The sequence below is a fragment of the Apostichopus japonicus genome, chromosome 11 (genome assembly GCF_037975245.1).
Source record: "Apostichopus japonicus isolate 1M-3 chromosome 11, ASM3797524v1, whole genome shotgun sequence".
Taxonomy (NCBI): Eukaryota; Metazoa; Echinodermata; class Holothuroidea; order Aspidochirotida; family Stichopodidae; genus Apostichopus; species Apostichopus japonicus.
This window is the reverse complement of record NC_092571.1, coordinates 27,199,958-27,215,355: the sequence shown is the minus strand read 5'-3', so window position 1 is coordinate 27,215,355 and position 15,398 is coordinate 27,199,958. Positions and strand designations below refer to the sequence as shown.

Genomic DNA, 15,398 nt, shown 5'->3' with positions numbered 1-15,398 from the left:
ATGGATGGATGGATGGATGGATGGATGGATGGATGGATGGATGGATGGATGGATGGATGGATGGATGGATGGATGGATGGATGGATGGATGGATGGATGGATGGATGGATGGATGGATGGATGGATGGATGGATCGATGGATGAACTGATCGATCGATGGATGGATCGATCGATGGATGGATCGATGGATGGATGGATCGATGGATGGATCGATTGATGGTTCGATGAATCGATGGATCGATCGATGAATCGATCGATCGATGGATGGATGGATCGATTGATTATATGATTGCTGTAAAAGTCTGTTAACTGTAGTTAGCAATAAAAAAAATGAGTTTAAATCAATTGCAGCTCTAAGTTTCATTTTTAAGTTCTTCTTCGAGTTTTTCTGACATATTTAGTCATGTGCGGCAAGGATTACCTTAAATTATGAATCACATGTTATCATAAACTTAGTAATTGAGTTGCACAAAGCGCTAACTGACCTCAGCGCAACTTTACTTAACTGATTTTGAGTTACATCTGCAAAGGTATTCCCAACGAGCAGAGCGACGTACATCCATGTGCATTAGAAACTCTGAACTGGCTTATTAATCGTGTTGATGAATTATTAAAATAAATGCAACTAATCTAATTTTCGTCATGAAGATATAACAGAAAGAAGTAGTTACATCGTACAGCCAATTTGAGTATGCTTGTGTCCCATTGTACTTTCCTACATTTACTTGAATCGGTAAGTTTGCCCTGCTAACCCTGGAAACAAATCGAAGTCCCTGTCAGTTGGTGCATTCAGTTGTGGACGCATTGAGGTGAATTGCAGTTCCTTTTTCCCAACTTAACTCCAGATGTACTACTGCTCTCTCCCCCCCCCCCCCCCCCCACAGAACTAGCCCTCTATTCAGCATATGCAGTCACTTATGATTATTCAAAGAGATTGTTAGGGCCAACTATTGATCCTTCTGTTGCCAGTTGTTCTTCACAAATGGTAATCTATCGGGATTTCGATTCGTTATTTTCAAGGCTCAGTGTGTAATAGATAAAATATTATTCACTTTTAAGGTCTCTTTGAAATTAAATTACGTTTGAGTTAAGTCTGAATGATTTGCATTGAACGGAGAGACACTAGGGCGACCCACAATGTTTAATAGCTCCATAAAACTTAATTAAATGTATCTTCGACCACTTTGACCTCTTGAGAACGTCTTGGGAAAATCCATTACATATTTTTTCATTACTTAAACAGCGCCACACTGCACATTTGGAACCGAATAACAATCACGTCCAACTCCAAATAGAAAATATCATTTTATAATACGAGTTGTGATATCAGAATATAAAACTGAAATTATAACAGAAATTGTCACTTTGTTGAATTAATATTTCAAACGTTGTCAGCCAGTCACTGCAGTGGGTCTAAAGAAAGCTAATCGGTCCCAACATCGATCTGCTGTTCATCCCTTGAAGGAAAGAAGCTGTCCTAAGTTGAAATGACTTCATCTGTCAACTTTGCAGAAAACATGGGCAAGCCGGCTAGAAGGTTGTAACTGTTATAAGCTTACTTCCGCCTACGATTTTAGTGTGGTTCTAGTTACTGAACTATATACATTCAATATCATATTGTCAAGCTCAAAAAGACACAAATACTGCTTCAACCGTTACGTCGGTAAGTCCACTTTATGTTACTATAACTGTTAAACAAGCTATGGGCATCAATGTTTCGTTGATTTTTTTTAAAAGCACTGTAGGCTAGCTTCACTTTGAAGCAATATTGTAGGGCTATATCAGATAGTTTAGCATCACATAGTATAGGCTAGTATAGGGACGGGTGCAGGGGAGCCAGCACTGATCAGAGTAAAGGCAGGAGTTGCTTTCTCGACATTTCCCACTCTTCCAATTTTATAACAACAGAACAAGAGGCATTCTACTATCAGCATAGCATCATTCACCAATGATTTTGTTTTGCGCAAAATTTCGAGCACATCAAGAGTCGAAATTACGGCATTAAAAAACAAGTAACTAATTGCAATAATCCAATTGCAATCATGAGAAACATTTTAAGACTTTGAGGAGGTTAATAGTCTCAGTTTTTACATTGAATAGTGGAACATTTGAAAGAAAGTTTGATGTTTAATAAAACATGTAAAATATGAGTAATACGTCGACAGTTTGTGAATGAAATGCCTTAATTTCTACAAATAAAAATTCCAAACGAAGTAGTAGAAATGTTGAGATAAATGTCAAAAATTAGAGTTAAAAAATATCATAGGTTGAGAAAAAGAGGAACTGAAATAGTACGTAGTAGTTTGGGGCGATAATTCGAAATTCTTTTCACAAAAAATATTAAATTTCATTTAAAAAATAATGCTAATCGAAGTTTGAGATGATATACTCCTAATCTTGTCTGAGATAATACTAATTTCTTGATAGGAGAAGTGCTACTTCAAGAGGAGGCAGTAACTCAGGAAAAAGGACAAGATAAATTAATTCCAAAGAACAGGTATATTCGAGATGTGGATAGGAAAAGTTGAAATTCCCAATTTATCGTCTAGGTCATCGCAGCTTGTGCAAAACTGAAATAGTGCCAAGGGAACTTCTACAACTCAAAACCGACACGGCTGAAGACCAATATGGATTCAATGAGACTTGAGAATATTTTATCGACACTTTTATTGTGTGCGGTTATAACAACATGTTTGGAGCCTTCCTCTCCTCGGCGTATGACTACAAAATTTGAATATATTGCTGTCCCTATCAACGTTCTGAAGAATGAAACAGTTGAATTTATTTGTGAACAGAATGCCAACAATCCATTTAACATAATATTTAAAGGCATTGTACTTGTGCAAAATAAGCAGGTAGTAGAGGAATTTTCAAATATATTTGATTTTCAAATTTTTGGTCTCACTACGGGCAAGCTGACATTAAAACATGCAACTGAAGAATATAAAGGAACATATAGATGTGGTGAAGGTGGTAATGAGAAATATGCTGTGATTGTCAATGTCTACACATTAATAAGCAGTAGACCTATTTGTAAATCTTCCATTGAAATCGGACCATATATTTTCGAGGATCAGATTGACCTTATCGAGATAAACTGTACTTCAGAGGACGGAGTTCCACACGTGACTATGTCAAACCATATCATACTAGGAAATAAAACAACAAATGTCACTAGCATCTCAACCAAGACAACATCCTCTCACCCGCATCCTTCTAAGACACTGTCATTCTCATCGTACTTCAACTCATCATTTAACAATAGTGCCTTCGTCTGCAATGTCTCTCAACAATTACCAGCACCTTATCAGAGTTATCAAGAATCTTGCTCCCTCGGACCTATTCTGTTTCTCCCATTGTTCTCTGTCACAGCGACACCTTCAAATATCAACTTTAGTGATATTAGGAATGTATTATTTCGTTGTACCAGTAATGTGAGTGAAGTTAGACTATCCTGGACTAAAATCCCAGCTCACTGGAAATATGATAATATGGGAAGCGATGCATCCATTGAATTCAATGTATCAGATACCGGAAGAGGCGTCTACTCCGGGGATATACAATGCATTGGTTACTACGGAGATAGAAATATCACATCAACGATCCAAATCAGGGCAGCCAATGACCCAGGTCGAGTACTGACTGTTTTATTAGTTGTCATGGTTATCCTCTTATGTTTTATATTTCTCATTGTAATAATGGTATATAAATATCGCTTTAATATACCATACTGCAATAGAAATGTTTCCGACGGAGGAAACTCTAATAAGAATAATGCTAATGATAGGAATACAACCATTAATGATGGCAGAGTCCCAATGATTGAATCTCAGACTGAAAGAAGTAATGTATTAGATGTGCCAGGTATGATAGATAGTACTATCTATGAAACATATACTGAAAAAGATGATCAAAATGAAACAACACCAGTAACTGTAAAAGCAGAAAAGGGAAAAAGAAAAGAAAAAAAAATTGAGATGATTGAAAATGAAACTTATGAAATTCAATCTGTTCCCGGAGAGGTAAATTCAACCAGGCATACCAGATGCCGTGAATCCTTTATATGATAGCATATCGCCCCAATGTGGATAAGCAAATAGCAATCAAATTTAAAAGGGATTTCATTCGAGGAAAACAGAAAACTTGTTTCTCCGCCTTCACCCTGTGTATAGAGAATAGTAATAGAAACAGCATTTTCCCTCAAAACAACACTTTCAGCTAACTTTTTACAATTTAACGCATTTGCAGCGCAAGTCTATGCCTTTAAAGGTTGACTGCTCTCGTTGCAACACTATAAGCACCAGGGTAATTCAAAATTACTATAAATGCACGTTAATTTATAAGTGTTAACATGTATTAACATAGGGGTTGAATACTTCAATAGTTAAAAACATTTGTTTTAGCATTGAAATTGTTAGGTTATATCAAATGAACATCGTTTAGTCATTGTATAAGAGTTGTTACACATTAATCTAACATTTAAAGGGTTGAATCCACGGTTCCAACACATACTATCAAGCCTATCTTCTATGAACCATACAGGCAGAAGTGTTGAGCGGTACCGTTGTAGCCGGTTAGATTTTAATCCATAGCAATGTTAACCCTTTCTCCCCCTTGTAGTATGAACGTTTAATTTTTGATTTTGAAGAAAACTTTCCATTCGAAAGTAGAATGGGACTTTTAATCTATATTCGATGAAAAATGAAATTTTGTACTGATATTTTATATTAGTTTTATTTATTTTACTCACGCATCGTTTGCATCAAAATATTTATCATTAATTTTTATCACAAAAGTAATCTTTTCTAACGATAAGTTTACGATATAAGTGGCGCAATTATGTATTTATCTACGGGCCTTTATCTCCTCAAAATACAATTAAGGGGTTCAGACAGCCTTGTGGGGTTGCGCTCTTATAAAATAAAGTTATAAAAGTAATTTCAGTAAAGTTATCCTAACCTGACGTAACATCCCCAATCACTGGGAATATTATATTATGGCAAAAGATAACTTCATTGAACTTATTTTCTTCGTAACAGGAACAGACGTTTCCTACGGAGATAGAAATATCACATCAAAGATGGATTATAATGAGATAAATGACTCGGGCCCAGACATAACTCTTGCACTGGTTATCACGGCCATCAGCTTGTGTTTGATATTCGTCATGATTGTAATTGTAGTACTTTACTTTCGCTTAAATGTATCCTTCTGCAACCGAAACCCAGAGTTAGCTAAGCAGAACTCTAGTACGAATAATGCAAACGTTAGAAATACAACGATAACTGATGACGTAGTGTCATCCATGATATCCCATACTGAGATTAGTGCATTAGATGTACCAGCTATGATAGATAATACTATCTATGAAACATATAAGGAAAAAGATTGTCAAAATCAAGCATTATCCGAAACTGAGAGACTTGAAAAGGGACAAGAAATTTAGATGGTTGAAAATGAAATTTATGAAAGCCACTCTTTCAGTGGCTTTGAGTGAAAATTCTATGTGAACCATTACTGTTTATATATGATCATTTTGTGTACAGTTATTTTTGTAAATTTCTACTACTTCTACTACTACTACTACTGCTACCGCTACCACTACTACCACCACTACCACCACTGTCACATCTGCCACCACTGCCAACACTGCCACCACTACTACCACTACCACCACTATCACCACTACCACCACTACCACTACTGCCACTACTACTACTTCCACTACTACTAATAATAATAATAATAATAATACTCTACTACTAGTACTATTACTACTACTACTACTAAAGAAAGTAAGTTTCAGAAATTTCATGTTCAAGGACACTTCGGTCTATTCTTTAATTATTTAACTGTTAGTTCAAAATCTTTTCAAATTAATCTTTCTTGTGATTATAATAAGCGAAAATTACCCTTTCTATTGGAGTTAAAATAATTTGCACAAGTATGTGAGGTCCAAGGAGGAGCTTGTGACTAAAACATTAATGGTATCGTTGGAAGCCTAGTTATTGTCTTGCAGAGCCTTGCTTGATGTTCGGTTTGCCAGTGCAAAGTGGTAAACTATAATGGTAATTAAATTTAAAAACTATTTTTGGTAATATGTCATCCTTTTCAACAACAATGTGAACATAGGTCTTCTGAGACCTTCCTATCTAGTTTAAAGGTAGTCAGTATAGGCCCCAAACTATAGCATGTTATAATTGCAAGAAGTTTCAAAAAGTACTTTCCTGGAGGTCTTTACTCTTCAATTGTTCTCAGACATTTTTAAGGAACACACAAGATGACTGAATGTCCCAGTGAGGACAATTTCCTCAAAGGTTGCAATAAAAACAGTTTAAGAATTGTGACCAGAGGTGACCATGAATATTTAGCATATTTGGGGCTAATACAGCATACCTATAAAGAAAAGGAGCTACTGACACAGGGCTGAAGTTGTCATGACAAAGGATATTGACCCATAATCATAGGCGTAGGATGCGGGGGGCTGGGGGGCTGCAGCCCCCCCAACCATAATTTTTGGTGAAAATTCGGGCAATATGCTGAGAATTTTTCGGGCACCTACTGGAAGAATAATAATTTGCAGTGTGTTTTTCATTTTTGGGGGGGTAAAATTCGGCAATATTCTGAGAATTTTCCAGCACCTACTGAAAGAAAATAATTTGCAATGTGTTTTTCAAGTTTTTTGGTGAAAATTCGGGCAATAAGCTGAGAATCTTTCGGGCACCTACCAGTGGCGGAGCGTCCATATACAGTCAGAGGGGGCGGATGCCCCTCTGACGGACTCAAATGGACTGCTGGTGCCCTTTTCAGCTTTTTACCACTTTTTACTTATTCGCGATTATTGACTTTTTTATTGCGCTCTCAAATACCTTTGACATTTGTCACATTTTGTTGGTGCAATTTTCTGACAAATGGCGATGACACCTATTTATTCTTCGTTTATCTTGAAATTAGCAAGGCCTGGAAAGGGTCATTTCCGGCGATCTAGGGAGTATCTTTACTCAAAAAATTTCTGTACGCTCCGCGCCAACCTGTGGTGGCGCTCCGCTTAGATAGTGTCGAAAAAGCGCCCCTACCGACCATTCTCTCCCCCCCCTGACCACTACCCCTATAGCTCCGCCACTGGCACCTACTGGAAAGAAGAAGAATTTGCAATGTGTTTTTCAATGGTTAAACTTATATTATTATCATTATTGTTGTAACGACTTCCCCAATAATTCTAACCAATATGGAAGGGTAAAAACACGGAAAATGATTGTTTGTTATTGGCATGTGATGTAATAACCGAAGAATGCCTATATGATAAGCACATTAACATGCGAATCGTGCGCGGAGCGCGCGAAAAATTTTGGTTATATTTTTCGGGCAAGTCGTTACAGCCCCCCCAAATCAAATGAGGCTCCTACGCCTATAGCCCATAATGCACAGTGCATCTCATGTTTGTTATACACAGCAGTCCAACAAAACTGTACTTAGTGTCATGTTTCAATTTGTAAAGTAGGTCTGTTATAAATGTCTAGCAATGTCACAATACAGATATAAAGTATTAGCTATTTGTGAAAGGTCAGTCATAACTGATAAGTAAGTATTAAGATCATTTGTTCGTAGAAATGCTATACGTACGGTATGAAGAATGGCCAGTACTGATAGAAATTAAGATGGTGAAAGTAATAATATCTGAGCAAACATGTTATATTGAGGAATGACGGGAAATCTGCAGTTCTTGCTCAAGGTCTTATCTGTATTGTTCTTTGCTGTGTGAGAAATACCATTGTATGATTAAATCATAAGATTTGTTGTCTTGGGATGAAATAAACTAGAGGAATTTAATCGCAAGTTTGGCATAACATTTGTTCATGTGACAAGCTGTCAGCTGTACCGATATACTGTACAGTACATGTACTGTAGCTTACCGATTAATATTACAGTGATTTGGTCAGGGCAGTGCATTCACGAGCTATACAGTACTAATGTAGTAGTGTTGTAAAGCACTATTTGGGGGCCTGGCGGGGCGACCTTGGGTGGGACAAGCCAAGCAAATGACAACAGAAAACTGTCCAAGTGGTTTAGCTGCAATATATTCCACAACCCAACACGCACGGACCAGGATGAACTGGCAACATACAAAACAGTAATGGAGCAATAACGGAGCAATAATGGGGCAGTAATGGAGCAGCCCCTAAACAAGATAAAATAAACATGAATAAAAAATAATAATGATAAAAAATAATATATAAATATGCTTCCTTGCACACTCTGTAATTAAATAGTTAAAAGGATTGTCTGGTAGCCCTAAGAACTTACCTTAAAGAACGATAAATAATTTTCCAAGCATGTTTTCAAAGTATGAGAACGCTAATGTTGCGTTTGACAGAGGAACAATTTTTTAATCGTTAAGGATGGACATTTCAAATATGATTTTAACAGTGACAAACGTGAAGTCATCTTTGCAAATGCAGATTGCAACATAACCCACGCTCTGTACATTACCTATAGTAATCACAACAAAAACCGCGTTTGTATACAGATTAATTTCTTCCTTAATTTTCAGTGAAATTTCTTATAAATTAGATATGTTTTAAAGACTCTTATGCTGAATCACCCCCCCCCCCCCACAACGTCCCAGGAGATCGGTTGGCAAGAGGTGATAGAGTGTCATTTCAGCTAAAACGAGCACACACATGAGACTGGGTTACATATTCGATTTGTTAGCCACAAATATTGTTCAAAGTCGGAAACATTACGTTTTATGCTGATTCTCAAAACCACTCCGACTCTTTGTTGTTTACATTGCAATGTTCAGCTCCAATGCGAAGAATGTTCGCATGTAGGCTACTCTAACGTTTACAATCCAACAGTTTTGCGAAGCCTAAGCTTCTCGGCACTACATTCTGCTCTGACATCGATTCCGCCAAGTTTTATCTTCTGGTGTTCCAAATACTTTACAAGTTCCGTAAATACTGTGAATCTGTGAAGTTTATTTCAGCAATTTCGAGGAACAGTTATGAACTGGTTTGAGTGTGAGAGTATTGTGTACAATGCTATACAAGTACCTATACCAACTGATCCCCATAAAGCTGTGTGTTGGGTATCTTCTGTTTCCAACTAATATCAAGGGCAGCCCTCAATAATCCTGTGTAACAACCGTCTATGTTTCTTTCCAGTTGCTTGGTAATAGTCCATGTTTCAGAACAATACAGGAATAATGGCTCAACTAGAGTCAGAAAAACATCGACATTTGTTGCAATTTCTTTCATTAAACTTAAGCTTAACAAGATAACAGTTAAATGACATAAAAATGCAAACACATCAGGATATGCCCTGACATGACACTCTCAACTCACCCGACCACAAACAGGTAGACTACTTTAATGTAGGTACATTGTAATGAGACGCTTCTCGTAAACGACCCTCTGAAACATCAGGAACCTACAATGATATTATGATAAAAAACAAACAGTTGTACTATATAGCTATTAACACCACAATACAACCAGACACCAACCTGCAGTTATGTCAAAAGTAAGCAGTGTTTAAATCTTTACACAAATAGGGAACTTACTAAGGCAGGACAATTGTGAAAACTTACGAAACTAAACATTACCAGATCAACTCCTTCAGTATTTTGTGGAACACTGACAATTTGAAACTGTCCAGACTTTGGTTTATCACATGAATATTTGTGGTCTCCCGATTGGCTCGTTCGAACTTAGAAGTCAAATGTTTGAAACCAAATGACATTGATGGAAAAAATTTACAATGGGCTTCCACAATGACAGTTACAAGTCGTATAATGGATAATAATGCCTATGATAGCCAATAATATATATGTTTTATGTTATCATATGCAAATTGAAACAAAAATCATAACATCAGGCCTTTTTCATATCTGAAAAGAAATATACTCATGGTAGGAAGCTGTCATTGTTGTGTTAGAGACTATGTTCTATTGACTTGTTGCTTTCATCACAAATGTTAAATGAGGTATTTTTAACATAGGAAACTTTTACATAAACTATGATATTTCATAGAGTAGATGCTTTTGATTTCAAAAGCATGTTAGTTCTTTAGAGCAGCTCTTGAGGATTGAGCGCCAAATAGAACATTGTGGATTCAAGCCACAGTAATTTATTGCCTAACTTTTGCAGCACTCCTTCAAATTGAATGTAACCGGTAATTCCACACAAACTGGAACAAGATCACACAAGTAAGAGTAAAATAATATCTGAACTTGTTTCTGATAACATTAGTAGGGTCCGGAGTGTAAAATACAAACTTGTGCTGATATTTTTTTCAGAAGAAAATTCATGTTTTGTTAAACTGCAGTTTTGGAGTAAAAATCCAAATAATGAAAGTACAATTTTTTCTACTGCACATAAAAGCAAAACTTACATTCAAAAGTTAAATGCCTTTTGGAGACTGACAGTAATTTTGGCTCTAGGGCAATAAAAAGACAGTGTGCCCCATCGGGCAATGACATAGCCGCCCCCCCCCCCCTTCACCACCAGACAAATTGGTAATACTTACTGCAGCACTCTCCTTGCACGAAAAATGTATATGAATTTGTAACTCCCAGGCCAACTTTCAATCATTTCAAACCACAGGTTGAGATGTTCTTCCATAGGACACTTTTTAAAATCCTAACAACAATTCTGGGAAATTATATGCAATAATATTTTTCATATGGTGGAAACACCTTCAAAATATGTTGCACAATCGTAAATACAATATGAACATCTCCTCACACTGAAAATAGTGGTAAAGTAAATTGTACTTTTAACTAAATTACTGTTGTGTAGAATGATACTGTGAATACATTACACTAGACTGGAGTATTCGCTTTCAAACAAGGAACATATTTTTGGTTAACACAATTTACCCAACTCTGCTCTGAGGACATTTCTGTTTTGTTTATTTCACAGACTCACTTAATCATATTGGCAAGCAGTTGCTATTTGCCTTAGCGAACCATGTACTGGACAGGTATGGAATCTTTGTACAGATGGTCATTTTGTTTTCTCTCTTTGAATTATGCATGTTGGATGAGGTTGATTTGTTGAGCTGTTTTCTGTCATGCTCTAGTATATTTTACATGTATATTTGCAGGCATACAATGTTCTATACTGTAGTTTGTTCATTGGATATGAGTAGTACTTAGCTATGGACAGTTTTTTTCATAGAATTTGTAATATAGACATATGATAGTAACAGCAACTTTCTGAAATTCTAAGCAGAAAACCATAAAACAACACTGTACCAATATTATACTGTACCTGTAGTACATAAAAGTATTATGTATTTCCAACACTAAAAACCCACATAGCTTTGTATACAGGATGTAAATTGAGAACAGTACAATTACGTATGTTAAAATCAAGCGAAAGTGAACAGTTGATAACAATGGCGTTGCAGTGTGTCAAAGGTCATGTATAGGGATAAATCCCTGTGCAGCCTTGTTAGTACAAGTACAATACTGTACTACTTATTCTAATATCACAAAAGAAACTATGGTAAGTTATCAAGCTTACTATAACTAGTATACTAAACTATGCTCCTCACATTTGCATATGAATTACAGAAAGAGTTAGAGTACTATCCTACTTTATTGAACAAATCACTATCAAATTATGTCTGATCATATTGCAAGATTTAAAAGATAATCTTTGTTAACCATTGACACTTAAAAGTGATACCTTTATCTATCGTGTTTGTATGCAATATTCTTGGTGAACAAAAGAGATCTTTATTCTTGGCAACTACCTTGCATATATGTCTTATGAGAATCCTGCTTTAGATGTGTGAATCAGTAAATAGTCAATTGTTCATTTTTAGCTTATTAGCCCTGTTGCTATGGTAAAAGCTAATCATGTCCAGGCTGTAAGAAATGAAGTAAAAGAGTTTTTTACCATTTGTGTTGACATTTTCTGTAAATGACAATAGCCAATGTAGCAGGGTTAAGCTTGAAACCTGATGCAGACAAAAGTACAGTACATAATGTACAGTAAAGACAAAAATAAACTACAGTACTATTGTTGTCTTTGCAGAGTGGATGAAATTCACGTTATAATATCAGAAGTGGAACCAGATGAAGTAAAGAAATGCTTTGAACCTGAAGCCTTCAGCAAAGTAGTTGTTCATGACTACTGGGCAAACCCTCTTGGATGGTAAGTAACACAAAAAGGTTCGATGATAATCGTAACCTTTGCATTCATGATGTTTTAACAATCACCAGTGCATGCATTGTTTGAACTTTCTTTTTTCCTTCAATACTATCCTGAAGGAATGTTTCTGAAGATGACACTTTGAGAGTAAGTTCAGATGAAGATCTCTTCTCGGGGATCTGGTCCACACCAAGGGCCTCATCATCCTCAAAGATTGCTGTAGTAGTTGATGCCATCAGTATATTCCTGCCATATCAGACTGACTCTGTCATTTCCACATCTATATGGTCTCTCTTACATGCTACCAAAGACATTCCAGGTAACATGACTACATACGTTAGGGAAATATATGGAATTTTGTGCTTATTTTGTTATTTTAGTAATAAGTTTACGACAAGTACATACATTTGTTTGTTACCGAAGTTAAATATTTTCAGAGGCTTTGCTCATTTTATAGACCATTGTCTTTCCCTTTTATGTTTCATGTAAAATGCATTCCTTGTTTGACACAGTTTTGAATAGTAATTTTATCACATGTGTATGGCATGCCTTCCATATGTGCAACACTTTCTATTTCTGATTGCTAAATTTTCACAAATGATTTACACTAATTTGCCCTGGATTATTTGGGAATTGTAAAAACCAAGCCTTATGTTATGGATTATACTGCCATTTGCTGTAGCAACACTAGCAAAGATATACAGTATCACAATAGCATCCTCAGTAGTCAACAAAAGTCACAAAGATGTTTATTGCCATAAAATGTCAGTCAAAATGTCTATGTTAGGTGAAATGATTAGTAACTTGTAGATTACATGCAGACAAGTGGTTGAAACAGCATACATAGTACATGTCTCTTATAAAGTAGATAGACTGATGGTAAGTCCATTATCCGATCAGATGTGAATGTTTAGACGGCTTGACAAACTGTTGCAATTTTGAAATAGATGTTTTAATCTCCTCTCCATCTTCCTCGACAGAGATTCAGAGTGTCTGTGTGCTGGGCTTAATTCATGCCGACTTACATACAGAGAAAACACTGAATGCTCTGAGACATCTAGCTAACGTACAAATCAGATGATTTACCCATCAGACCAACCTTGTCAGCATCAGATGAAGCTGGTGGAAGTTTTGAAATTATCGTAAACAAGAAAAGTGGAAAAGTGAAGAGACAGGTAATGACAACATACAAGTTTGTGAGGGCGGGGGAGGCGGGGGGTGGGGGACACCCCATGACCATAGGTCAATTAGGGGACCTAGGAAATAAGGGGTAAAGTATATAGTTTATTTTTCTTCATAAGTGGGGAAATATGAAGCCTTCTAAAGGGAGACTGTTGCAGCCTTAACTGGCCCTTGACACCACTGTATTCATGTCTGTGTGTTGTATACACGAAGTATTGGGATGTGCTACTGAATTTTGTTGCTTGATAAGTATTGATAATTTAGTTAGAAATCGCTGTTCTGTTGTTATGATCCTGTACGTTTTAGCTCATACCAGCATGCTGGTGTGAGCTATTGTTACAGTGCGGCGTCTATCACTCTATCGGTCAACAATTGGTAAAACCGCTCCCACTGTGTTTGATGGAATTTCATGAAACTTGGACATAAGGACCATTGGGTATAGGGCTATCAGAGATGGTCTGAAATTTGGGGTCAAAGGTCACCTGTGGGCAGTAATGGGCCATTTTGTGGAAATACGCAAAATGCTTCTTCTCCTACAGATTCCATGGTACGATGTTGAGGGTTTGTCACGATAGTACTATGGAAGTTTTACCTTCAGGGTGTTCATGAATTTGAGATCAAAGATCAACTAGGGGTCTTTTGTGGCCCGGGCCACGGCCCTTTATTTTCAAATTGCTTCCGTTCGTACAGTGTATGGCCAGTTATAATGAAACTTGGTCACAACGTTCCTCGGGATGAGGGTTACGAGGGGTGTTCGAAAAATTGAGGTCAAATGTCATTTAGGGGGTCATCGGGGGTCATTCTTTGTAATATTTTCATCTCAAGATTTTGATGGATAATATTCAAAGTTGAACTGATGATTGTTGTATTGAGTATATATAAGGTGATGCCTAATAATTTTTGGTCAAAAATTAATTAATTACAATTAATCCCCATTGTTTAAAAAAATCTGAGCCTTCACCTTCTTCCAAAGCTCTCCCAGTCTCTGCAGTGTTTGTTTACATTTGTGGTTGAGCTCTGCAGAGGCTGCTAGTGGAATTAAAGCAGGATTGAGAGTTTTTATTAACTGTTGAACTGTAAGGCATGAGAGCCCTATAGCCAATCAGCACTTGCCGATTCTTAGAAGTCTTTGAGCCTGAGGTATGTAGGCAGCCAGCCAAACTTTTGGGAAGGAGTGCTTGTGAAGTTATGACTTCTCGGGTAGAGGGGAGAAAGTTAATATGGTAGGTCAGTGGAATTGTTTGAGAGAGTGTGTAAAATAGAATTTAAAGGGGGAAAATAGGCATTATAACCAGTGGTGTGGCCAGGCTTCTGCTAACGGAGGGGGGGGGGGGGTTATCGCCGTTTTGAGCTAGGGGTATAAATTTGAGAAAATTTTGAATAATTAAGAGTCCTTAGATGCAAGCTGGTACTATATATTGTTTATGGAGGAGGAACGGGGGGAGCTCAAAATTGTCTTTGAACCTAAAATGTTTGGCCTCATGGGCCAAAAAGTGGTGGAATCTGAAAAATGGCGTGAAATTTGGTAGGGCCATAAAGTTTTGTGGGCCCTACATTTTTAAGCTCGAAAAGGTATAAGCTTCTGCACCGTTGGTGCTCTAGTTGTAGTTATAGCATGTGTATAGCAATCATGAATATATTGCTGTACTATTGTTGTTCATTTTGTCGTTGATTGTTCAGTTTTGAGACAAAGAATATGATTTCTGTAATGCTACTGTTTCACTTTTCATTTCATATCTTTGTTTTAGAAAGAATCCTACATAGTAAATGACAGATCTAATGTTTGTTCAGTGCTGCAAGTTGGTCAGCAAGCATCAACTCCATTTGAAGAAGTTAAGGTAAGTGTCCTACAATATAAAATGAATTGAACTTCAGAAGTATAACTGTCACCATATGCCCCTATCCTCCTCCACCCCTCCCCTTTCTTTCCCCACCCCCTTCTTTCCATTTTCTGCCTTCTACAAATTTAAATGTTTTAGACAAATTTAAAATACCAGTATAAAACTCATAACAATGATCCTAAATGATTACTGTGTCATGAGAAACAGTTTTGTT

At 36.8% G+C, this 15,398-nt stretch overlaps 2 protein-coding genes and 1 long non-coding RNA gene across 10 annotated transcripts in view; 2 read left to right on the top strand and 1 right to left on the bottom strand.

Moving 5' to 3' along the window:
• The window catches only part of LOC139975557 (uncharacterized), a 466,508-nt gene that overhangs the window by 330,708 nt on the left and 120,402 nt on the right, over positions 1–15,398 (bottom strand). The window lies entirely within an intron of this gene.
• LOC139975547 (uncharacterized) overlaps positions 1–15,398 on the top strand; it is a 199,342-nt gene that overhangs the window by 95,007 nt on the left and 88,937 nt on the right. The window lies entirely within an intron of this gene.
• Positions 1–15,398, top strand: part of LOC139975539 (elongator complex protein 5-like) — a 133,212-nt gene that overhangs the window by 69,063 nt on the left and 48,751 nt on the right. Inside the window, exons 1-8 of one of the 8 annotated variants that reach the window (XR_011795761.1) lie at positions 1,307–1,663; positions 2,428–3,630; positions 5,040–5,795; positions 10,923–10,983; positions 12,045–12,164; positions 12,281–12,480; positions 13,142–13,336; positions 15,092–15,181. The exons of 2 other annotated variants lie outside the window; for them this stretch is intronic. The gene's annotated coding sequence lies outside the window, so the exon portion shown is untranslated. Of the gene's footprint in view, positions 1–1,290; positions 1,664–2,427; positions 5,796–10,922; positions 10,984–12,044; positions 12,165–12,280; positions 12,481–13,141; positions 13,337–15,091; positions 15,182–15,398 lie in introns of those variants that run through there. 5 more of the 8 variants (XR_011795759.1, XR_011795757.1, XR_011795758.1 and 2 more) reach the window with 5 other exon arrangements.